A 25,255-nucleotide genomic window follows, 5' to 3' on the forward strand; every position below is an offset into this window, starting at 1 on the left:
CTAGTTTAATCGAGTTTTCTTTTCCTACTTTGTCGTTTAAGTCCCCCATTATTATTTTAACACCTCTTATTTTAGTAATTTGATGATAGCTTTTTTGATTTGTTCGTAAGATCTATTTCTTGATCTTTCTTCTCTGCTGAAGGTGCGTATGTTTATATTAAGTTTAGTTTCCCTTTTTTTCTTGTTATTTGTTACAAAATTACAATTAAAATTTCCACTTTGCGGAAAGGGGTCCTCAAAATTCTCAAGAACCCTTAAAGGTTGAAAAACCCAAGATTAAAGACCGACTATCGTCAACCACATCTTCAAAACATCAACCACAATAAATATATGTGGTTTGCGAAATTGAATTTTTGTTCGCACCACCTTCGCGGTTTCAAATATCGAGAATTGTTTTGCATTAAAAGGTGTGACTATTTGAATGCCAAAACTGTTTGTTGAACTGTAATTAAAAAGTTTTTGCTCTTTCAAATTAACAACTTCCAATGAAATTCATAAATAATGATCACTTGTGATGCAAGATGTGTTTTTAATGGGAATTAAAAATATTTTGGCAATTGTTTTAGTCATGCGTGTCGAATATAAGCTGCACCTACCAATACGAGGTATCAATATTAAAGGGGAGCAATATTTTGTAACATCATTGTTTTAAAATTATTTTATTCTTACATTTTTTTTTCTATGATTCTCATAATTTAGATATAAGTCATTTTGTGTGAGGACTGTTCAAACTAGATAAGATTTTAAATCGATGCGTTCTTGTCTCAGTTTTGTACAAGAATAACGACGATAGCTCGTAGATCATTCCTACTCATATTAAGTAAATCTTTGGATCTTTTCTCTGGATCTCGCCTATCTAGTAGTTTCGCTTTTTTAGTTCCCTTCAATACCGGTATGTTCAGGCGCCTACTTGCTTACTTTGTTATTTTTTCCGATCAAAATTAGATTCTAAAACAGTTCCAAACTAACTTGAAACGATTCCAGTGTCTTTAGTGTAGCCTGTCCATTCGATATAATTTTTATAAATATGTCCCACAATTCTTTATTAGTTCCTGCAGGTACATCTTTATAGCTAAACTATCACTTGGAAGATAGAAGAGGGACTAAACCTAGACTTTTACTAAGGCTTCCTTCTTTTCCTCCATTTACTCCAGCTCCAACTCCTTCATCGTTTTTAAAACCTTCTTTATTCCGTTTACTATAATCATGGAAAGATAAACGGCTTTTCGAAATCATATTTAGGTTGCATTGCATCTGGCAACAGTTCCAACTTTGGTTGATTTTTAATTATCTCACCATATTTCTCCACATACCTTTATTTTTGCTTCCTGGCGCCTGCTTATCCGCTTTCGATATGCTTCTACCTTCTGGATAACACTTCTCAGCTACCAATCAAAAAGGATTCAAGCGAAACCAAAAAGTATATGTAAACGCCAAGACCTTATGTCGAAATGAATTAGTATGGAACCATAGTATCAATAGTATGGCAAACATTCTTTTATGTACATTTTAAAACTATTTTTCTTTGTAATTTTGAGTCTATAATATTTTTATAGACTCGTATTTTCTTAATATACAGGGTGGTCCTAAAGTAATTGTACAAACAGAAACCATAGATTCTGCACTTTAAAATATTACGATTTAAGCCAACTTGCTTTAATAAAATGTTGATATTAAGAAAGATACAGGGTGTTAAAGTGGAAATTTAAAATTCTATTTTTCGCTATAACTTTTACGTTTGTAAATATTTTTGGACAAAAATTTATAATTGGACGCTTTTAAGTAGGATAAATTATAATTTTATACATAAATTAATGTTACTGATAGATGGCGCCACATATGCCACAGGTGTGGCATAGATTTGCGCTTAACTTTTTTGCTCTTAAAGTTACCTCTATTTGTGTTAAAAAATATTAAACATACATTATTTTTACAAAGAAAAGGTATACTTGTTAGTAACCTCAAAATTTAACCGTTTTTGAGATAATCGCATTTTATAAGTCAGCTGCCTCATAATTCTTAGTTGTGATATTTGTGCGGTAAAGCACTCAATACCTGTAGATAAGCATATTTCATAGTTTATTCTTATTAAAATAACTCAAAGATGATAATGTAACATTACAAAATTTTTGTTATGGCTGCTAAATGTGTTATTGGAGAAAATATTATTCATCTTCTTCTTTAGGTGCCGTGTCCGTATTCAGACGCTGGCCGTCATCATGTATACAATTTCCCTTTTCTATCGTTTCTTAAATTTATATACCTACTGGCGTTGTATTACTTTTTCCCTATTGTAAAATGCTGAAAAACCAAAATATATGGTTTATGTAAGATGGTACACCACCACATTCTAGAGAGAAGGCGTTGAGAACATAGTTAAATATACCTTTTCTGAACGTTGGATTGGACGTGGCAGTCATATTCCTTGGCAATGTGGTGAGATATTGATATAATTATTTAATTTATAAAAAAACCCAAAATAATACTTATTATTCATTACGTAAATTGTTGTTTACCCATTTTTATTATGACAAATGGTAACTAAATCACAGGTATGAAATAACACACGTGTCTTGTTTCATAATACTTTTGCTACAAATCTTACCTTAAAGACTCAGCATTTTTACAAAAACATCATCGTTGGCCTAATAACCGATATTGTTATAAATATAGTAAACAAACAGGCAATTTAGTTCAGCATAATATTAGTTCGTTAGTTCATAATATTATCATCATTATCATAATAGTCCATTTGTTCAAAAGTAATTATAGTTACTCGTAAGCTTATATGAGTGTATATAAGTAACCAATGAATGAGATACATCACAGTTTAATACATTATTTAACCTTTGCGACATAATATACTATAAGATTTGGATATAGATTCGTCCATTATACATTATAGCCACCACGTAGCCCAGAATTTAATCCGCTTGATTTTGGTGTATGGGGCGTATTAAAAGAACGTGTCTATAAGAATGCCATGAACATTTGCAACCAAATATGGGAAGAAATAAATACTGCAACAGTTTCTTTAGAACCAATGATGCTATTTAATATGAGATGATTTTTATGGAATATATTGACAAATGAATTAATGAAAATGGTAGACATATCGAACACTTACTTTAACAAAAAGTTTAGTAATTTAGTTTAACTATTTCTTAATTTGGTTTGTAAACAAAATGTTTTGATTACGACTTTAATTTAACATAAAATATAAAATGTTTGATGTAAAATCCTATTATTCTGTTTTTTGTCATATCCTATTATTAATTATCCTGCTGATATATTTATTTTATTTAATATTTCGTTAACTACTAACTTTAGTTATTGGTATTTTATACCAAAATTTAGATTTATTAATGTTTTTGTCTATTTTTTCTTCGTTGCCTGAGGTAATTGCCTTAACTCAGAAATATGCAGCTGATTTGTAAAATGCGATTATCTCGAAAACTATTAAGTTTAAAAGTTATTAACAGGTATACCTTTTTTTTGTTGAAATAATGTATCTTTAATATTTTGTATCACAAATACAGTTCACTCAAAGAGCAAAAAAGTTAAGTGCAAATTTATGCCACATATGTGGCATATGTGGCGCCCTCTATCCGCTACATCAAAGTGTGCATCAAATTATAATTTCTTATATTTAAAAGTACCCAGTTGTAAATTTTTGTGCATAAATGTTTACAAACATGAAAGTTATAGCCAAAAATAAAATTTTTAATTTGCACTTTAACACCCTGTATCTTTCTTAATATCAACATTTTATTAAAGCAATTTAGCTTAAATCGTAATATTTTAAAGTGTAGAATCTACTGTTTCTTTTTGTACAATTACTTAAGGACCACCCTGTATAACTTTATATTGTTGTTTTTATTTAGTGCAACCTGTAGATTACTATAGAACCTTGATTGGTAGCCGCGCGATTTCCGGAATGAAATAAAACTTGGATTTTTCTACCGTCTTAATTTACTTTTGTAAGAGAATTTTGACGATAGTACAAAAGATAAATGGAAAAGACGCCCAATAATGGAAACTTTTATTAAGAAATGGAAAAAGTATAATCACACTTTTCAAAGACTCTCATTAGCGTTAGGGGCTCTTGTTGGAAATTGCTTAGAATAAAATTTAGAGGGTGGATAATGAAAAAGATCAAAGTGAATAAAATGTCAGAAAAATGTATGGTTAAAGTTAAAGTGAGAAAATTGTTCGCCCTTTTATATAATTTATTATTATTTATATTTTTATATAATATATGTATATATGATCTATCCTCTTAAGTATTTTTCTCCTCCTCTTTTCACTTACTTGCATCTCAATAATTCTTCATAATAGTTTATTATGATTACGAAGGACTTGCTCTAAGCATTTTAAGTCCAGTCGCTCCCGACGTATTTTAATTTTGTATTAAGTATTTTATACTTAAGGGAGGTGAAGCTACTTCGGTCCACACACACTTAGTCTTGTACAAACCAACGCGATAAACACTCCAATTTTGTATAAAACCACCACCCAAGTTTAAAGAGAAGCTATCCATGAACCAGTGCACTCTGGAAGAAGCAGAAGTATTAATTCAACATCACAGGTACAGTAATTTGATTTGCATACACACCAATATTTTATATTTAACCTATTTCGAAATACAAGATAATACCAGCACCTATAAATAAACATTTGGACAATGGTTAATTCTCAATATTTTTAAATACAATTGTTACACACTGACTTTGACTCTATTGAACAAAGTGGTTGTTCTTTTTCTTCTTTTAAAGTGTCCAATTGCTGCGGTTGCAGGTTTCGACATCTGCTGTATTATTTTGTCTTTTAAATACGTGTAAGCATTTTATGTATGTCCATAGTTTAGAGTTTTCTACTGCATTTTCTTTAATTATTTGTCTATGTTGGTAGTTCTTGTGTTGGTCTTATTCATGCTGGTCGTAATCATGTTTTTAATGGTAGTCCTGTCGTCTTCTTCTTAGCATTTACCTGTCAGAAAGTAGTCCTTCGTCCATCTTAGGTCTGCTACTGGTGATCAAATCAACGCAGTGTTCTTGAATAAAGACTTGGTTGATGCTTGACTTGACAGTTGCACCTCTACATCATTAGTTCGTTCTACTACTTGTTTAATATTTATAGCTCTTAGGTATGCTTTATATCAGGTATCGTTCTCTTTTAATTTTGTATAAATTTTTATATTTCTTTTTAAAACTTATCTTTATAAGTTTTTTTCCATTTAGGATTGTCTGAATTTTTCTTAGATGAATCGTGTCCTGTCTCTCTGTAAGCTGTTTATCTTGTATCTTTGTGTTATTTGTAGATGTTATTTGTGTTATTGCTACAGTCTTGTAGGTATACTTTCCTTTTCTCGTACGCTAAATCTTCTAAACTTTGGCTTTCTATAATACTATGTTTAAGATTTCATAGCATTTGGGTAGTTTTGCTCGTTCTTGAAGAGATATTGTGAGACCGTGAATACTAGACCAGGCTGTAGGAGTATATTTCCGAGAACTTGTGTTTTAAAATAGTCCTCCACAATCCCCAAGCACACCACCAATCCCTGTCCCTCGAAATATGGATCAATTTCTGGTTGTACTATTTTTGCATTGAAGCCGCTTGATTTTCGAAGTAGCGTTAAGCGCTTGGCTCTTATTTTTTTTTAGCCCTTTTTCTATCCGAATTGTCGAATAAAGGCCTCTCCCATTTCTCGCCATTCATCCCTGTTGTGTGCTAGGCGTTTCCACATTGGTCCTGCGACTCTTTTGATATCGTCGCTCCAGCGCATTTGAGGTCTTCCTCTTGGTCTCTTCGCATCGTACGGTCGCCAGTTTCCGACTTCTTTGTTCCATCTACCATCTTCGAGACGTTCGTTGTGTCCAGCCCATTTCCATTTTAATTTAGCTGCTTGTTTCGCGGCGTCCTTTATTTTTGTTTTGTTCCGGATTGCTTCGTTCGTTTGCCGATCTATTAGTGAGATACCAAGCATCTGTCGTTCCATGGCTCGCTGAGTTTTTCGAATCTTGTCCATGTTCTTTTTTGTGAATGTCCAGGTTTGAGCTCCGTAAGTGAGAACGGGAAGGATACAAGAATCGAACACTTTGGTTCGAAGGTTTTGGGGTATCTTTTTGTCTTTCAGTATGTATGAGAGTTTTCCAAATGCGACCCATCCAATTCTTACTCGTCTGCTTATTTCGGTAGTTTGGTTTTCTTTGTTTACCTTGATATTCTGACCCAGATATATGTATTCTTCTACATGTTTCACTTTTGTTTCTTGGATGTTTATCCTCGGTTGATTATCTTTATTCGACATTAGCTTAGTTTTACTCAGATTCATTTTCAGTCCTTTTTTTATGGATTCCGTATGAAGCTCATTGATCATCGTCTTCAGTTCTTTCCAGCTGTTGGCTATTAGTACTACGTCATCTGCATATCTTAGATGGTTTAAATACTTTCCGTTTATCGACAGTCCCTTCGTTTCCCAATTTAGTGATTTAAAGATGTCTTCAAGTGCGGCAGTAAATAGTTTTGGAGATATGGTGTCTCCCTGTCTTACTCCTCGGTTGATTTTTATTGGCCTCGTTTTCATTCCGTTATCCATCGTGACTACCATTTCAGCGTATTGGTATATATTATGTATTAATATCCTATATCTAGAATCTATTCTGCTGTTGACCAGTGCTTCCTCAATAGCCCATAATTCTATGCTGTCAAAAGCTTTCTCGTAGTCTATAAATGCTAAACAGATTGATAAATTGTATTCGTTAACTTTTTCTATTAGGACCTTTACTGTGTGAAGATGGTCACATGTACTGAACCCTTTTCTAAATCCGGCTTGCTCTACTGGTTGATATACATAGAACTTTGTTGTCAATCTATTTGTAATTATTTTTGTGAATGTTTTATAAAGTTGTGATAGTAGTGATATTGGACGATAATTTTTCAGATCTGTATTGTCCCCTTTTTTGTGTATTAATATTGTGTTAGCAGTATTCCATTCCCTTGGTATGTTTCCTTCAAATAGGCATTTATTAAAAAGTATTTTTAGGTACCTGATGACTTCTTCTCCTCCTTCTTTCAACATTTCTGCCAGAATTCCATCACTACCCGGTGCTTTATTTCTTTTCAATTCTTTAATTGCATTTTCTATTTCTAGTTCGCTTATTTCGGGCATTACTTCAGAATTTACGTTTGTTATTTGTCTTTTCAGATTTTGCTTTGAAGAGTCGGGGGGATCGTTTTTTGAGCGGTATAACTCAGTATAGAAGTTTTCAACTATGTTTGATATCTGAGCTTTGCTTGTTTCTAGTTGGCCTTGTTGATTTTTCATAGTTATAATATTTTTCTTTCCTAATTTCGGTTTGATATATTTCAGACTTTGATTTTTCTCTATCACTCTTTCTACATGTTCTTGTTAATGCTTTTTAATATCGTCTTTTATCTGTTTTCGTATGGCTCGATTAAGTTCTTTGTATTCTGTGGTATTTTTTTTTGTTTAGTGACAGGAGCTCTTTTCGTTGTTTCAGCATATTCTTCGATTCTGCACTTATTTTGGATTTTTTGTTGTTATGGCGGGTTGCTACTTCTGCATTCTGCTAGCATTCAATAGTTCTTTTGTTATAACTGAGTTAATTTTATTAACGCTGAGTTGTTCTAGATTCAGTGCTTGGGCGGTTTTTAATTTGCTAGCATATTTTTCTTTATCGACTTTTAGCTTTTCTGTGTCTATTTGTATCGTGTTATTAAAGTTAATTCTACGTTTGCTATACTTAATCCTTAGTTTAGCTCTAACCATTCTGTGATCACTACCCAGAGAGACATTATTTATTACTGTTACATCTTCTACGATACCTTTCTTGTTACACATGATGTAATCGATTTCGTTCCTTGTTTTTCCGTCTGGTGATAACCACGTCCACTTTCTTTGCGGTTTTTTCTTATAAACTGTGTTCATTACGAAATATTTGTTGCTATGTAGGAAGTTAACCAGGGTTTCTCCTCTCTCATTTCTAACACCATAGCCGAATTCACCAATATAGTTTTCGCTTTCTTCTAGTCGTTGTCCAATCTTAGCGGCTCTTATTACCATCTTCTATATGTCATCACTATATGTTCTATGTGTGTGTAGTCTATGTTTATTAGGGCTGTGTAGAGGCCCAGATCAAAATTTGACGCCCGGAGATATACAGGGTGCGACAAATAAACGGTATAGGGAAGTATTTACAAAAAATGTTGAGAATAACGTAAATATTTCTAAAATTAAAAAATATACAGGATGTACCATTAAAAAAACGAAGTAATAAGCAACTTCCAGTATAACCGGAAGTAGCAAATAGTATTTTCATTAAATAGGTCACTCTTCAAAACCTCTTTATTCCAATTTTCATGATTTAATTACCATTAGTTCTCAAGATATTTCTAATTAGCCGTTTATCTGTCGCACCCTGTATTGATCTCCACCTTGGATTGTTGTCCAAAAGAGTTTATAGTGTTTTATTTTGAGGCTGAAATGTTTCCGTCTGATGTTTTTCTCGTAGCGTGTTAGTTCTCTCAGAATAAGCTTTGAGTGGTGTATCGCTGTATAACGTCTGTGCCTTCCCGAGCATCATTTGCAGTATTTTCTGTTGTATTGTTTCCCTATACATAAACCTGTTGGACACGTATTGGAGCGTTCTAGCAGCTATCCTTTTGCTCTTGTTTAGCCTTGCGTGTATCTTTTTGTTTGTTTTACATGTATGCCCCCATGCTGCTGAGGGTAGGACAACGGTGTTGACTAATCTCATTTTTGCTTTGAAGCGCTTTTAAGAATTTACTTTTTGTTTCTCTAATGCAACTTATCTACTGAATGTTGACATGTGCCATAAATATCGGTAATTCGGTGGCGTTTCTACATACTTGGCTTTGTTTGACTATTTCTATTTCAATTTCAACGATATTTCGGCCTAGTTATTTAGTTGTGGCATTTTCTAGAACACTATAGCTAGGGGCTTCTTGTCCTTTACGACTATTTTCCGTTAAATGCACCACAATTCTTTTGTCGAGCTTATTTTATTGTTTTTAAGTGGTTTGGTCAGGTCTTAGGCTTTTTATAAATATAACAATATCGTCGCTCGTCAGCCTATAGACTCTGTAACGTTTCTGGGGTTCCAGGCATGTCATTGCCTTAATATATTAAACAATTTTTTTATCTCATAAACTCTGTTATTTCCTATTTGTTCCGAGCTAAAAGTACTGGTTTCATAGTTTTTTTTTTGGCATAGACTTTTAGCCATTCAGCCAGACTCAACATGGTAAAAAAAAGATTGTCTGATTTTATAATAACATAAATATACAAAACAGTAAACAGGTAAACAGGGTCACTCTCTTCTCGCCTAGGGGCCCATCAAGGCATTTTTTTTTACATACAACACTAGGCCACGGTAAGAAAGGAATTTAAACAATTGGGTTAGAGACAAAGGATTTCATAGTTCATGTAGTTCATTAGTTTTTCTATATCTTTTGCAGTTTTCCATGTATTAATCGCAGGGAGAAGAGAGGGACTGCACAAATTTAAATAACCGACATTTCGAAAATATTTATTTCCATTCATTTGTGTAATACGTGACATAATATAGGATATAATTATTATTTACATAAAAAAACTGTTCCGCTAGTTCCCGCATATACTATATCATACCCTTGACCCTCTAGTATAATCCAATATATAAAAATATCGTGTTATACAAATCAGTTTAACAGTAATTCAATCTCGTGTTTTGCATAAAATAAAAATTTCTTCTTTCTTCTAGTAAATAAATATGCGTAGTATTTATAAAATTAAGTAATATAACACCTGTGAATTAATATCTTTTTCTTCGTATCAGGTAGGTGCAACATGATTTAGTCATGGATCGCTTTAGTCATAACGTTTTCCGCATTCGTTTTGGATATTACGAGGGTTTCCCAAAAGTTCGGAATAAAGAATAAATCATTATCTCATTTGTCACTGTTTTATATGCTGTAGGATCTGATTCCAGGAGCTTTATGGGCAAACTTGGATAAAATAATTAACAAGCTTAACCTTAAGCTTCAAGAAAAAGTGTATGAATATGAGAAGAGGACTATATTGAATCCAAAGTCAGTAAGGTTTTTTTATATATCAATAGGAACTTGTGTATCAATTTGTAAGACTAGGTAGATAGTAGTTTCCGTAAAGAAAAAAATATAAGAATATGACCAACAGATCTGTGTACTTAAAATTTAATACAGATTTCCCTTATACTAATAGAGACTTTTGTGCCAAGTTTTAACGTCCTTGAATTTTTTCTCCATAAACAGCATTATAATTAGGGAAGACTTAGTTCAACAGCGTTTTTATTTAGACCAAGAGAAAAATATGTATGTATGCGTTATTTTCTTTAAGCTCCCATTCATTGAAGAATTAGTTTTAATTGAAAAAAATGCATTTTTGGTTTTGCCATTATCGACTTCGATATTTGTAATCCTAACTAACCAGAAGAACCTCAAAATTCGTCTATAACACTTGAACATTTGGAAATGAATTGAGAAATTTTGATACTAACAACAAATTAAAAATCACGAACACGTTATTTAGACTTAACAGATATTTATAAATAGGCATAACGTGCTTAAGGATAGAAATTGATAACAGACAATAAAGTTGTCTGCAGTTGAAGAAATTGCAGCGAATTTTCATGTAGGAACAGACAACAATGGCTTAAATCCCGGAATGAAGAAGAATAAAATGACATTAAATGGGACCTAGCATACAATCTATGTCACCAAACTAAATTTTCAACTGTCAACTGTTGTTAACTTTGCATTTTTTAAAACGAAAATTGAAAAAAATTTCAATTTTTGTTGTAAAAGAAGCAGTGGGTGAACCATTTAAACAGACAATGTATTTCACCGTTTAACAGAAACGTCATTGAAAACGCTACGTTTAAAGTGGCTACAGAAATTCTGGTTTGCGACTGTTTTAGCGCAACAAGTAGAAGTTTCGATATGTAACAGTGGATAATATTATCGATTCAGCACTCAACTGAGTTAAATCAGCAGTCAGCTGAGTTAACAGCAGCAGGTGAAAGTTGTCGAAAGCGCCCAAGGACGCCACAATCACGAACATCCCAATATTTTTGGGCTGCGCAGTATATTTTATTGACCGATTATGTTGAGCAAGGAAAGGAAGAAAATATGTAAGAAAAAAACAGCTAAAAATAAAGAAGAAAAAAGTGTTCTTTTATTAAGAAAATGAGTGTATGACAATTCAACAATTCACTGTGTTCCTAAAGGCGCGTTTTCACGGGTCGATCTGGATTGAACGATTTAGGTCGATTATGAAATCGAAAGCAAATTGAATATGTAAACCATAAATCGACTTGGCCGTTCGGCGGAGTGAGTCGATTCGACGGAAGTAGAAAGACTGTCTACTTTTGATGGGCGATTGTCGCCGAATCGATGACGAACGACTGGAATCGAATGTGTAAACATCTCGTCGAACGAAAACACAACGTGCAGAAAGCCGAGTAGAGTACTTCTAGCGTGTATACAGTTGTTGTTTTTAGTGCGACAAGCTGTAATTTTGGGAAAAAATGAGTGAAAATGGTCAGATGCAGACATGGCAAGATTTTTGGATGCTTAATAAAACTATGATGTATTATGGAATCCACAAACTGAGCTTTATAGCAATCTACAAGCGAGGCGAGTAGCATTGCGAGCAATTCTACAACATATGAATAAACCGAATATGTCTGAAAATTACTTGAAAAATAAAATAAAAAATATTACAACATACAAATTGCGCAACAAATTAATTGCACATCTACATTAATCATTTCAAGTGATGCCGTTTTGTACCACAATTAATTCAACATTTATCGCCTGTCGTGTAAACCTTTTTGCTTTCCACACAGATCGAATTATGGTCGAACGATCCAAATCGTTCAACCTAGATCGACCCGTGAAAACGCGCCTTAAAAGCGCGTTTTCACTGGTCGATCTAGGTTGAACGATTTGGATCTTTCGAGCATAATTCGATCTGTGTGGAAAGCAAAAAGGTTTACACGACAGGATATGAATGTTGAATTAATTGTGGTACAAAATGGCGTCACCTGAAATGATTAATGTAGGTGTGCAATTAATTTGTTGTGCAATTTGGGAAGAAATCGCTAAATCAAACAAAAAGAAAAAAAAACGAACGTTGTGGACCCGACCGTGGATTGTGAGACGAAATACCCATGGTGCATCACAAATCCTGCTTTAAGAAATTGTTGTGGAAGATCCAGAGGCTTATAGAAATCATCTAAGATTGGATAATGCTCACTTTAGAGAACTTTTAGAAAAAACTGCTGAGACAAGTCAAAAAAACGATATAAATATGCGTGAAGCATTACCAGCAGGGCTAAAATTGCAAATAGCTCTTCGATTTCTAGCCACTGGAGACAGCTATGTGTAAATGATTTATTAAGGACTACTATAACACAATGAATGTTTTTAAAAATAAAAAAAAATATTATCTACCTACCGTGTTTGATTGGCTTTTTCCGCCTCCCATCGTTACTCTTCACAGAAAACTATCAGTATGTTTAAGCCAAATTAGAACCGGTACATATAAGTCGTCAAGTCCAGGGCCACTCTTTAGTGATTTCAATACTTTGATCAATTCACGATTGTATGTTGTTCTAATATATTGGGTTTATTCATATGTTGTAGAATTGCTTGCAATGCCTCTTGCCTCGCCTGTAGATTGCGATAAAGCTCGGTTTGTGGATTCCATACTACATTATAGCTTTGATAAGCATCCAAAAATCTTGCCATGTCTGCATCTGACCATTTTTCAGTCATTTTCTCCCAAAATTACAGCTTGTCGTACTAAAAACAACTTTATACACGCTAGAAGTACTTTACTCGGCTTTCGGTACGTTGTGTTTCCGTTCGACCAGGTGTTTACACATTCGATTCCAGTCGTTCGACATCGATTCGGCGACAATCGCCCGTCAAAAGTAGACAGTCTTTCTATTTCCGTTGAATCGACTCACTCCACCGAACGGCCAAGTCGATTTATGGTTTACATATTCAATTTGCTTTCGATTTCATAATCGACCTAAATCGTTCAATCTAGATCGACCCGTGAAAACGCGCCTTTAGATCTTACCCTCTGTATTTATAAACCATAAAGAGTGTTCCAGAAAACCGGATTAAATGAGGAACTTATTGCTGAAATTAAGGCATAATTTGAATCCAAGGGCGAAATTGTTCTACAAATAAAGCATCTATCTTATAAATTTTGGAATCAGTTTATTATCCTAAAAAGATGCTATTTTAAAAAATCGAAGTCGAATTTTGGCTTAAAATTTAATTTTATCAATTAAATCCAGAAATTCGTGCAGCTTTACAAAACTCGTTTATGAATGTAAAAAACACTTTTTTTATTCTGCTACCGATTAATGAAAAATTAAGGTCGCGCTACTAAAATTTTTACACTTCCTCTTTTTTATGTTATAACAGCCAACTGTTAATTATCTACTCTAATTATTTTATAGAATTGCATAACGCTTATTGTTAAAAAAAGTCGCAATTGATGTTTAAAGTGTTATAAAACAATAAAATTGTGTTTTTATTTTAAAATAATTTAAGTCGTTATTCAAATAATTCGTTATAGCAGTTTTTCTGCTCTAGTAATTTCTCACCTATCCAGATTTGTATTATTTCTTTTTTATTTGGAGCCTTGTCGGCGGAATAAAATAAAACCAACAGAAAAACAGAAATTAAGAATTTAAGTTTTCTGTTTTTTTCTTTAACATACCTAAGTATGTAAAAAGTTAAAAAATGATCAAGAAAACAGGGATGTTGACTTACTAAAATATTGCTTTTAATACTTTTTTTATATTTTTATGTATCATTTTGACATAAACTTTCCTATTACAAATAAAAAATTTAAAGCTAATAGTAATAAATAGGTTATAGTGTATTTTTATGTATGAGAGAGTAATAAAACAATAAATTATGTATGCAAATCCCTAAACTCTTGATACGGGTGACTCAATGAAAAACAGATATTTGTCAACAAGTTTACAGAAGTATATAGGAAAACAATTTTAAATTGAGTATGACCACCAGGTATAAAGGTTGGAGCAGAATAGAATACAATAGTTGTGAGGTTTACTAATCCCTAAATAAGGTTGCCAGTGTCGGAGTGATGGAGGTTAACAGGTACTAATGAATTTGAAAGAAATGTAAGATGTTTATTTTATTGGTTATATATAACCAATAAAAGTTTAATAAGTACCTACCTATTTGCAAAATAAAGTTTAATTCTTTAGATAAAATAAAACGTTTTATTTTATCTATTTGCAAAATAAAGTTTAATTCTTTGCCTATTTGCAAAATAAAGTTTAATTCTTTAGATAAAATAAAACGTTTTATTTTATCTGAAATGAGTGCATTCCACGAAGTAAGGGTTTCAACAATCAAACATTTAATTCTTTAATTCCAGGAATCTACGACAGTAATTGACTAGATAATTACCTTCTAAACTTATTCCACAGAAAATGTGATAGTGGGTTTTTCCATTTTGTATACAGGAAGGTCCAAGTGGCGTATTCAAAATTCTTAACAGTTCACTAAAAGTAGGTACTTCAGTTGCAAGGTGCAGTTTGCTGTGTATACTAGTGTTATGGAAAATTTGGAAGTGCCGTGTAAACGCCGAAAAATTGGTCCTCTAACAGTTAATGAAAAAACATTAATATTTATTTGTTTTAAATCATTTACAGACAAACGTTTATGTGAAAGTGTTGATGAGACCGTTGAGTTAGTTAGCAGTACACTTGGTGTTGGGAAATCTACGATTTACAGAGTTATTAAAGAAGAGAAATGTGGTAGTTTTCAAATGCCACGTAATGCTCCAGGGAAACCAAAATTTTAAATAGAATATCATTTTAAAGAAGGACTTCGACGGAAAGTGCATGAATTCTTCTTTAGACAAGAATTTCCAACATTGGATAAAGTTCTTGTCTCAGTTCTAGATGATAAGGATTACCCAGAAATGAGTCGAAGTACGTAATGGTAACTTTTAAAAGAAATAGGCTTCCGCTGGAAAAAGAATCCCAGAAAGTCTAGTTTATTAGAAAGAAGCGATATTGTCATATGGAGAAGACATTTTCTAAGAACCATAAAGGAAATGAGAAACCAAAAAAGAAAAATATTTTATCTTGATGAAACATGGATCAACGAGGGTCATACACCAAATAAATTTTGGCAGGATGAAACTGTTACAAGTCAAAGGCACGCTTTTGTAAATAACTTATCTACTGGTTTAAACCCACCATCAGGAAAGGGACGCAGGCTGATAATAGTACACATTGGCAGTTTAGACGGTTTTGTTGAAGGTGGTTTATTAACTTTTGAATCAACTCGTACCGGTGACTACCATGAAGACATGAACGCTGATGTCTTTCAAGAATGGTTCGAACAAATGATAGATCTTCTTCCTAAGAACTGTGTAATAGTAATGGATAATGCAAATTATCACTCCAGACTTATAGAAGGACTGCCCACAACCAAGTGGTTAAAAAAAAACTTGCAGAATTGGCTGAGTTCAAAAAATATTACGTACCATCCCGGATCTATAAGAAAGGAACTTTATTCGTTGTGTGCCCTTCATAAATAAAAATTTAAAAAATACGAAATTGATGAAATTGCCAAAAATCGTGGAATGACAGTACTTAGATCCCCACCATATCATTGTGAATTAAACCCGATTGAACTGGTATGGGCACAGATAAAGAGTAAAGTTTCAAGAAAAAATACCACTTTTAAAATTCATGATGTTAAACAGATGTTTTTGGAGGCCGTAAATAATGTAAAACCTGAAAACTGGGAAAAGGCGGTAAATCACACTATTAACGAAGAGGAAAAAATATGGAAGCTGGACAATATTACTGATAAAATGATCGAGCCAGTTATTATAAATCTTGGTTCTGAAAGTTCATCTTCTGAATCTGATTTGGATTTGTAACAAGTAGCTGTAAGTTTTATATTAATATTTTTATTCATCTATTTAACATACCTTAGACGGTTTTAAAAACTCTTTTTCTCTTTTGTAATTTTTAAAAATTAAAAAAAATGTGAATTTTTTAAAACCCTTTTTAATGTAGGCCAGTCAGTTCTAATATAGTGTGTGATAAAAGAGTTCACTTTTGTTTACATACACATAACACTTTATAACACTGAAATAATTCATTTATTTTTTACAATTATTCAAAGTAATTTTTCAATTAATCTTGAGCACGCCCATGGAGTGGTCGGAGCTACCAGTTAAAATTATGCTAATTACTCTCTCGTTTATAAAAATAAACTATAATAATGACGTGAAACAATCAAGTCAAGAAACTGAAAAATTTGATTGCATTATCTAGAGCATTTCCTGGGTTGTGTCTTCTTTTTCTTCCTTCTTGTATGTAGGCTTAAAGCCTGTTTCTTCTTCATTATTATCCTCCTAAATTGTTTAAATTATCGCACCATCTTTTTCTTGGTCTACCAATACTTCTTCGTCCATTTGGTGACTTATCTCGTGCTATTCTTCTATATTGCATGCTCTTCTTATGTCTTCGCTTATTTCCCTATCCAACATGCTATTCGTCGGAGTAGTTTCATCTCCATTGTTTCTAGTAGTCGTCTCGTTTTAGATGTGTCAAGTCTTATCTCCGCCGTGTTTGTTAATATAGGTCTAATTGGTGCTTTATAGATTCTTATTTTTGTGTCTTGTCTTAGTTGTTTGTTCTAACTAGTTATATCTATTCCCAGATATCTAAACCTTGCTTCCTGCTATTTTTATTTTCCTATCAATTTCGATTATACATCGTAGTGGGTATTTAGATGTTGTCATACATTTGGTTTTTTCTGCTGATATTATCATATTGTATTTCTTGGCTGTTGTATTGAAGATGTGTGTTAATCTTTGGAGCTCGTCTTCTCTCTTCTTTCTTCCCCATTCTGTAACCATGACCTTTACGTACTGCTTGTGTTATTTCGTCCATTATTATATTAAAGAGAAGAGTTGCGAGATTACTATAAACATAAATAAGAGATCATCAAAAGCTTTTTAATTTAACCATAAAATGCCACTACCAAAATATAATAAACACATCTGATAATCGTTCTGAAACTGCTTGTAAAATTATATCTTATTTTGCAAAATGTAAAAAACATGAAAGTAATATAACGCTATCAAACTGGGATAACATAATTACAGATTCAATAGAAATAGCCAATATTTTATGCTTATTTTATAAAAATGCTCCATTAGAAGCAATTGTGACCATCCCAAAAAAGCTGATAGTACATATAATTGTAAAAACACTGATTTGCATGACCAATTTCGTCTTCTTTCGTACACTACATTAGAATCAAACGAATTATTCAATCAAAAACGAAAAAACTAAAAATCTCAAGGCTTTGATGAAATCCTTGGGTTTTTACTAAAAAAGTTTGTTTCTTTTTTAATATCGCCATTAACATATTTAGTTAATTTATCATTTTCAAATGGCAACTAAACTGGAAAGGCGCTATCAATTCATAAAAAAGGTAACACTAAACAAGTGAATAATTACCGTCCAATAACAATTTCTTCGGTATTTTTAAAAATCTTTGAATACAGCTGTTTACAAAGGCTTAATTCATTTTTACAGATAAATAATATGATTTTTAGTAACCAACATGGTTTCCCGTCTAAAAAATCTAACCATACAGCAATTCATTCCTTTGATGATACTCTCACAAGTTTATTAGATGCAGGAGAAAGTCCTGGTAGGATATTTTGTAATCTCGGCAAGACCTTCGACTGTGTCAATCACGAAATTTTAATTTAAATAATTAAAAAATATGGGTATTCAAGGACTGCATTAAATTGGTTAACATCTTATTTAACTGCACGTCAACAGATATGACAGATTTGCCGAGAAGTCAGATTCATATTCACCTATATTAATATAGCTCAATTTTAGGAACAATTATATTTCTTATTGACGTCAACGATGTTGTCTCGGTTAACTCAGATGTTTATTCTACAATATTTACGGATTATATAAATGCCATAATTAACGGATCTGAAACGTCTTTGGAGTCCAAATTTAATCGTTTACTGTCGGACCTTTACACCTGGTTCTGTAATAATAGACATATTACACCGTAAGGATGTAGTGGCGTCATGTAATTTTTTTGACTATTTGTGTCCAATTATCCCTCTCCTGTACGTGTTCTTTTGCTTCGGAGAATGAGTAATCAGTCATCTCCTTTATTTGGTCCGATCATCGTACTGGAGATCTTCCTCTGGATTTTTTACCCGCTACGTTACCTTCAACTATCGTTCGCTCCATGCCTTCTCTTCTTCTAGTCTATCTGTCCAAAATATCTCAGTACATTTTAGTTGATAGTTGTGATGAATCTAGTTTTTATATAAAGTTCTGCTACAATTGAATTATTTGTGCGATGGGCGGTCCATGGTATGTGCAACATTCGACGGTAGACCCACATTTAAAACGCCATTATACGCTTTGAATCGGATTTTTTTATTGTTTCTGAAGCATAGGTGGCGATAGGAAATATCAATCAATTTTTGGTTTCTTGGGATGTCAGTGTTCTTCCAAATTTTTGTTAGTTTGGTTGTTGCCAATCTGGCCATTGGGAAGCGTAGATAGATCTCGTTTTTGCATCCTCCACTGTTAGTAATAACGGAGCCTAAGAAATTAAATTGCCTGACCACTTCGTAACCTTCCATGATTCTTATCTCTGCCTGGTTGTGTCTGATTCTATCAATGATCATCACTTTGGTTTTCTGTATATTTATTTTCAAACCATATTCCGTACTTAACGTGCTTAGCCTATTCATAATTTTTTCCAGTTCTTCTGGTTATGACGCCAATATAACAGTGCCATCAGTATAACGTAAGTTTTTGATTTTTCTTCCTCCTATCGTTGCTCCACCTTGCCCTTCCTCAAAAACTTAATGCATATTATGTTCACTATATATATATTAAATAGAATAGGGGATATTATGCATCCCTGTCGAACTCCAGATTTTTATTTGAAGTTTTTTGAAACCACATTATTAACTCTTACATTAGCAGTATTATTTACATATAGTTTTTGTAATAAATAGCGGCGGGCGAACTTTCGACACCAAATTGTCTTTGTACCTGGGGTAATCGAAGGGTCAAATTTTATTATAGGAAATTTCGACACCGCGGCGTAAAGCAAGTAGGTAGGTAATTAGCGGCGATGGACATTTGCACCCAAGCAGGACAAGCGGGTTTTCCCAATATTTATTGTCACGGCGGGGGGCGTGGCACTTGTGTACTTGTGACTAAATTATTTCAGTTGTAATTTATTTCTTGTTTGACGTTGACTTGTGCACGTATACGGATATTTAAAAAATGAGTTTGATAACAAGTTCCCATGGTCGAGATTTATTAGTGGTGGAGCATCATTCGTTCTCGAAACAGAAAGTGTTAAAAAGCGGCGAGATATTTTGGCGCTGCATCCAAAGAAACACTAAGTGTTCCGCAAAAGTGTTTACAATAGGCTGTAAGGACCTCACCATCACAAGAAGTGATTTGGTACATAATCATGAAGCCGATCCAAAAAAGCTTGAAGTAAAGATGGTAACCAATGCATGTAAAAGAAAAGCCCAAGAGGACATATTGGAAAAGCCTGCCAAAATTACAAGAACTGCTGTTGCTGAGTGTGATGCCAATTTGCTGACGGTTCCTGACATAGCTAGCATAAGAAAGAACATTTACAACTGTCGTCGTAAACTGTTACCAGGTCCGTTACCAAGAAGCATATCAGAAGTCCATAACGCGGTTAGTAATTATTCTCCTAAAACCTGTCGCAATGAAAGTTTTTTGTTTTTAAATCATCCTGAATTAAATGTAATTGCATTTTCATGCGAGACAAATATTCGTTTGTTGTATAAATTAAAAACTTTGTATATGGATGGTACATTTTCATACAGTACCAAATATTTTCTACAATTATTTACTATACATGGCTTGGAAAATGGACATTATGTTCCTTTAGCATACTGTTTGTTAAAGGACAAATTGTCAATGGCATACAAAAATTTATTTTCTTTATTAAGGTCTAAGATTTTTGAAACATTTCAATTATCATCAGAGCCAACTGAAATATTTATTTACTTGAAAAAGCAATTCACTGTGCTTTATTGTATATGTGGCCCAATGCAAAAATTAGTGGATGCCGTTTTCACTTACACCAAAACTGGTTTAAAAAAATTCAATCTTTGGGTTTGGTACAAGAATATAAGGATACAAATTCAGAAATTGGAAAATGGTTAAGGCATACGTTTGGTTTAACTTATTTAAATCCAATAGAAGTTGAAGAATGCTTTCTTTATGATTTAATGTCATATAAACCTATAAACGCAACACTTGATATATATGCAGATTATTTACTGGAAAATTACATTTTCGATAGCGCTCAATTTCCACCACACATATGGTCTAATCAGAATCCGTCTATTGCGAGGACCACAAATGCCTGTGAATCCTTTCATTCGAGATTTAATTCTTCTTTTTATTCAACACATCCTTCTATTTTTATTTTTATTGAAAAGTTAAAAGAATTTCAAGTAGACACTTATGTCAAAATAAATAGTTTACATATACCAGCAAAAATCAAAGATACTACTGTTAAGGCTAAATTGGCATTTTTGGAGAAAATGATGGATAAACTACGATCCCAACAAATACGTAGGTTAGATTTTATAAAAGCTGTATCTTATAATTCCTATAATAGCAAATAAATCATTGTATACAAGTATATTAACGGTAAAATGTACAAAAATTAGGTACTAGTTGTATTATATTTAGATATTATTACAGTTATAAAAAAATAAAATGCACATTACTTTTATTAAAATAAATTAATTAATTAATTATGGTATTTTATTTATGTCGCAGCTATATTTATTTGGTGTGGAATATACCTGTAAGATAAAAACGGGAATTGGGGCTGGTGTCGAAAATTGCCATTAAATTTTAGTCGCTACCTGCTTAGTGTCGAAATTTCCTACGCCCATAAATAGATTAGATGTTCTGATGTACCCATTTCTCTAAGTATATGCCACATTTTATCCCATTTTACGACATCGAATGCCTTGGAATAGTCAACAAAGCATTAAATATGTTTCTATGCTAAACTCTCGAGATTTTTCGATAATTTGACGAATATTAAGAATATGTTTTCTTGTATCATTTCTGTACATTTTAGTGTTTTATTAGATGCCAAAAATACTATAATCGAATGTAAATTAAATAAATGACCAAAAACAGGTTGTAAGCAGTTGTTAAGTTGGTATTAATGATGTGTCTAGTCTAAGGTATACATTTCGGGAGCAGTTACAGAAAGCTGGCTCTTTCAATGATTCGCTCCGTTCTGGACTCGTCACATGAATCCAGAGCCTATTTCTAATTATAGATTGGGAATGCCCATCTTCCAATTATCATTCCAATGAGCAATTTTCATATTACTTTAAGAATAAATAATAACAACTAGGTAAATAATACCAAAACAAATTCCCAAAGTAAGAGACCTAACATCGCCCAATATAGAATCATCACAAATTACTCCTGGAAAAATTTCTAATTAGAATAGCACTAATCACGAAAAAAGCCAAATATTTTTAAAACACAGAATATCTGGAGGATTAAATGCGAAATAGCTACATAAAAAACATTTAAAATTTTTTTTTTAAGTAACCTGCGTAACAAAGAGAAGAAATGTAAACGAGATAAAAAATACAAAGAAACAAGAAACAGCATCAATATTAAGATAATAAGCATAAAAAACCCGATTTACCAAAGCCATGAATCGCGACATTTATGTGGAACGTAAAAAAGTTTTGTTTGATGAATATAAAAATCTGAAACCAAACAGAAACTTATAGATGTAATGAGAAATATACCTATAGAATAAGAAAAATGAAGTCAACATAAAAGTAAAAAAAAAAATATCAATAAAACTCAATTGAACAATCACGAGTTTTTACAGAGAAAACTAAATTAAAGCGAGGGTAAACGATGTATTTACAAAACGAATTAAACTACACCGTGGTATCAGACAAGGTGATGCACTGAGCCCATTACTATTTATTTTATCATTATGGATAAGTTTGAGGAAAGTCTGCAAAAAAAAGAATACTACTAAAATACTATATTTTTACTAATCATTGAACAATTACTTTGCCTATTTAGAAAACTCGAAAAAACAGGAACACGGTTGATACTAAATGTTTTATGTTTTTGTAGTTTGGTTTGATAGTTTTATTGTAATATTAGTTATAGTAGTGAACAGTGAAATTTGAAGAAAAAAAACGCGAGCGCCGAGAACCATTGAAGAGGTTCTGTAAGTAGGAAAATACTAAGAGACATATTACCAAATAACGAAATAAAATATAATATCTCTATAACAACCAGGATATACGATGGGAAAGAAGGAGGAGAAGTGAGTAGATAAGAATAGATAGTGCTAGACAAACCCAAGGACCCAAGGTGTAATATTAAGAAGATTATTGCTATTGTTTGGGATAGTGTTGGGAAAAAAATTTACAGAAAATAGCAATACTTGGAGAGGAACAGAAGAGACTTATACTCATAATATAAATAGATATTGGAATATTATCTATATAGAAAAAAATAATCATCTACCAGAACTTTTAGATGACAGCCCAAATCAAATACAACGCATTATTTTGAATGATTTGACAAATCATTAAATGGAACTCTAATATTCTTAACACTAAGGTAAATTAAGAGTATTATTCCATCATGTAACTAATTCAAAAAGCCGGTACCCTGTAAATCCTTCGTGTCTTTAACCAAAAGTGGCAATGTACGTATTTGGACACGATTTTATGTAACAAGTTGTACCATAACAATTATTAGGTAGTACTCTTTCACTCTGATTTAACGGTTGTGACATTCCAAAAGGTCATCTGTCCTTCTATGTGTAGGTATATTACGGCACATACACTTTTCCGTTGTTTTTTCTTGCCAATTTAAGAAAATAATGAACCTCGCTATCAAATCTCATATTTACCTTAGTTATTGTTATCCTACACTTCAGTAAAATAAATCCTTTTTTATGTAGCTTTAATAAACTGCTCACCACACACAAAAGTCCTATTTCACGTTACTTTACTTCGATTTGAATAGACGTCATCGAATAAGAGAATCGCAGAAACAAAACACTACGAAGCCTGAACCACCTGAACACCGAAACAACGAACACAGAACGCACTCGACCGTTCGCGCTACAAACAAGAGACTGGCAAAAGCGCTTTAAACAGTTGAACGTAGCATGCCGTGGGCCCACCGTTTCTCTCCCATACATAGCACACTATCACTTTTTTTGAATATCCCGCAATGATTGATGCTATGTTGTTGCGAGTCAAACTACACTTCTTTCTTTCGTTGTTTCTTTCTTTCGGCATACTGTACATGGGTGGAAGAATACGGCAGTGGCGTACAACCCTTTGTACTTTAACAAAGCCGAATGACCCTATTATCCGATTGTTTATATATTTCATTATTTCATTACTTCATTTACAACTATCACTAAGGCCTTCTCAGTACAAGACAATTAGATGAAATTATGAACTGCTAAGATGAATTTATAAAACAAAACAATGGTTTGCAAACACAACTTTAGCATGGTTCTGATTAATATTCGTTCTATAAGATATAAAACAGATGAATTATTTTTGTTTCTATAGGAATTAGGATTTCTTCTGATAGTTGCGGTTTCCGAGCACCGGCTTGAAGTTAACGAGTCTTTTTTGTACAAAAATATACCACAATAATTGCTAGGTATGATCGTCCAAGTTCAGCTCATGGTGGCACCCTAATTCTTTCTTCAAATATTGATTTCTCTCCTATAAAAAAATATGACCTTCTGTTGAAAAAATCTTTGCATTTTTTTCATTTTTGTATTTATAGATCACCTGATTTTTCCACCGAACTATTTTATTAGAACCTGTTAAATTTGTTAGATGACCTACCCAATAAAAGCAGAAAGATTCTATGCGTTGACTTGAATATTACTTATCCTTGGTCAATATATTCAAATCATATGGTTTCACAATACACGATAATTCTCCTACAAGAATTACTAAAACAACATTTACTATAATTGATTATATTGTCTCAAATTTCTCACCCCTTGTTGTACGCTAATGCTGACGTTGAACTATCTGATCATGAAATAGTATATACCCAGTTTGATAATCTTAACAAACAATCCTCGAAAACCCAACGATTAAGAAGGATTTTCCGCTCAGAACTTTCGAAAATTCCAAAATTTGTGCTTGATTTCTGGGTGGCACTTTCCCTCTGTGGATGTGGACTATAATTTTAGTGTTTTTTTAGATAGGCTTGTCTGTATTTTCAATAAGGCATTTCCTTTAATTACAATTAATTCAAAGCCTCACAAACCCTGGACTACCGAAGGTATCCGCATATCAGCCAAGAAAATGCTTTCACTACTGCATATCAAAAAACTTAACTGAATATATCTCTAAGTACAGAGGAATCTATCCAAAACTTATCAAAACAGCTAAAAAATGTACTATTCGAATCGTCTGGGAAGCTCTAATAATGTTATATATAATAAATGATCTTCGAAATAAAACTAACACAGCTCAAACAATTTTTCTTCCAAACCCTAAAAATCTAAATGAATATACTTCGTTAATGTGAGTAAAAATATAACATCAACTATTTTGTCACAACAAGATCCTATTTCATATCACTCCAATTCAAAAAACGTCTTGAATTCATTATTTATAATACCAGTTGATACATCTGAACTGATCCAAATAATCAGTAGTATCAGAAGCAAATCTTCCTGTAGTACTGATGGATTATCCATAAAACTTTTCTTAAATTTTTACATGACGTCTATCAAGCACTAAACAACAATCTTCACACTGCCAGTATTTTTTGTGACTATGTAAAAGCTTTTGATTGCTTAAATCACGCCATTTTGATATAATAACTAAATTTCTACGGAATTCGAGGTATTTCTTTAAATTGGTTCCAATCTTACTTAAGGAATAGGAAACAACTATTTAGAGCAAATGATACTGACTCTAGTCACAAAAGATCTAGTCCACATTGTATGTGGAGTATCACAAGGTTCGGTATTGGGTCCACAACTTCTCCCTATCTTTATAAATGGCATC

The 25,255-nt window shown here is 32.6% G+C and overlaps 1 protein-coding gene across 2 annotated transcripts in view; it reads right to left on the bottom strand.

Moving 5' to 3' along the window:
• Nucleotides 1-25,255, bottom strand: part of Prosap (SH3 and multiple ankyrin repeat domains prosap) — a 382,041-nt gene that overhangs the window by 320,305 nt on the left and 36,481 nt on the right. Inside the window, exon 1 of one of the 2 annotated variants that reach the window (XM_072521079.1) lies at nucleotides 23,113-23,364. The exons of the other annotated variant lie outside the window; for it this stretch is intronic. The gene's annotated coding sequence lies outside the window, so the exon portion shown is untranslated. Of the gene's footprint in view, nucleotides 1-23,112; nucleotides 23,365-25,255 lie in introns of those variants that run through there. 2 annotated transcript variants of the gene reach the window in all.

This window comes from Diabrotica undecimpunctata, chromosome 1 (genome assembly GCF_040954645.1).
Source record: "Diabrotica undecimpunctata isolate CICGRU chromosome 1, icDiaUnde3, whole genome shotgun sequence".
Taxonomy (NCBI): domain Eukaryota; kingdom Metazoa; phylum Arthropoda; class Insecta; order Coleoptera; family Chrysomelidae; genus Diabrotica; species Diabrotica undecimpunctata.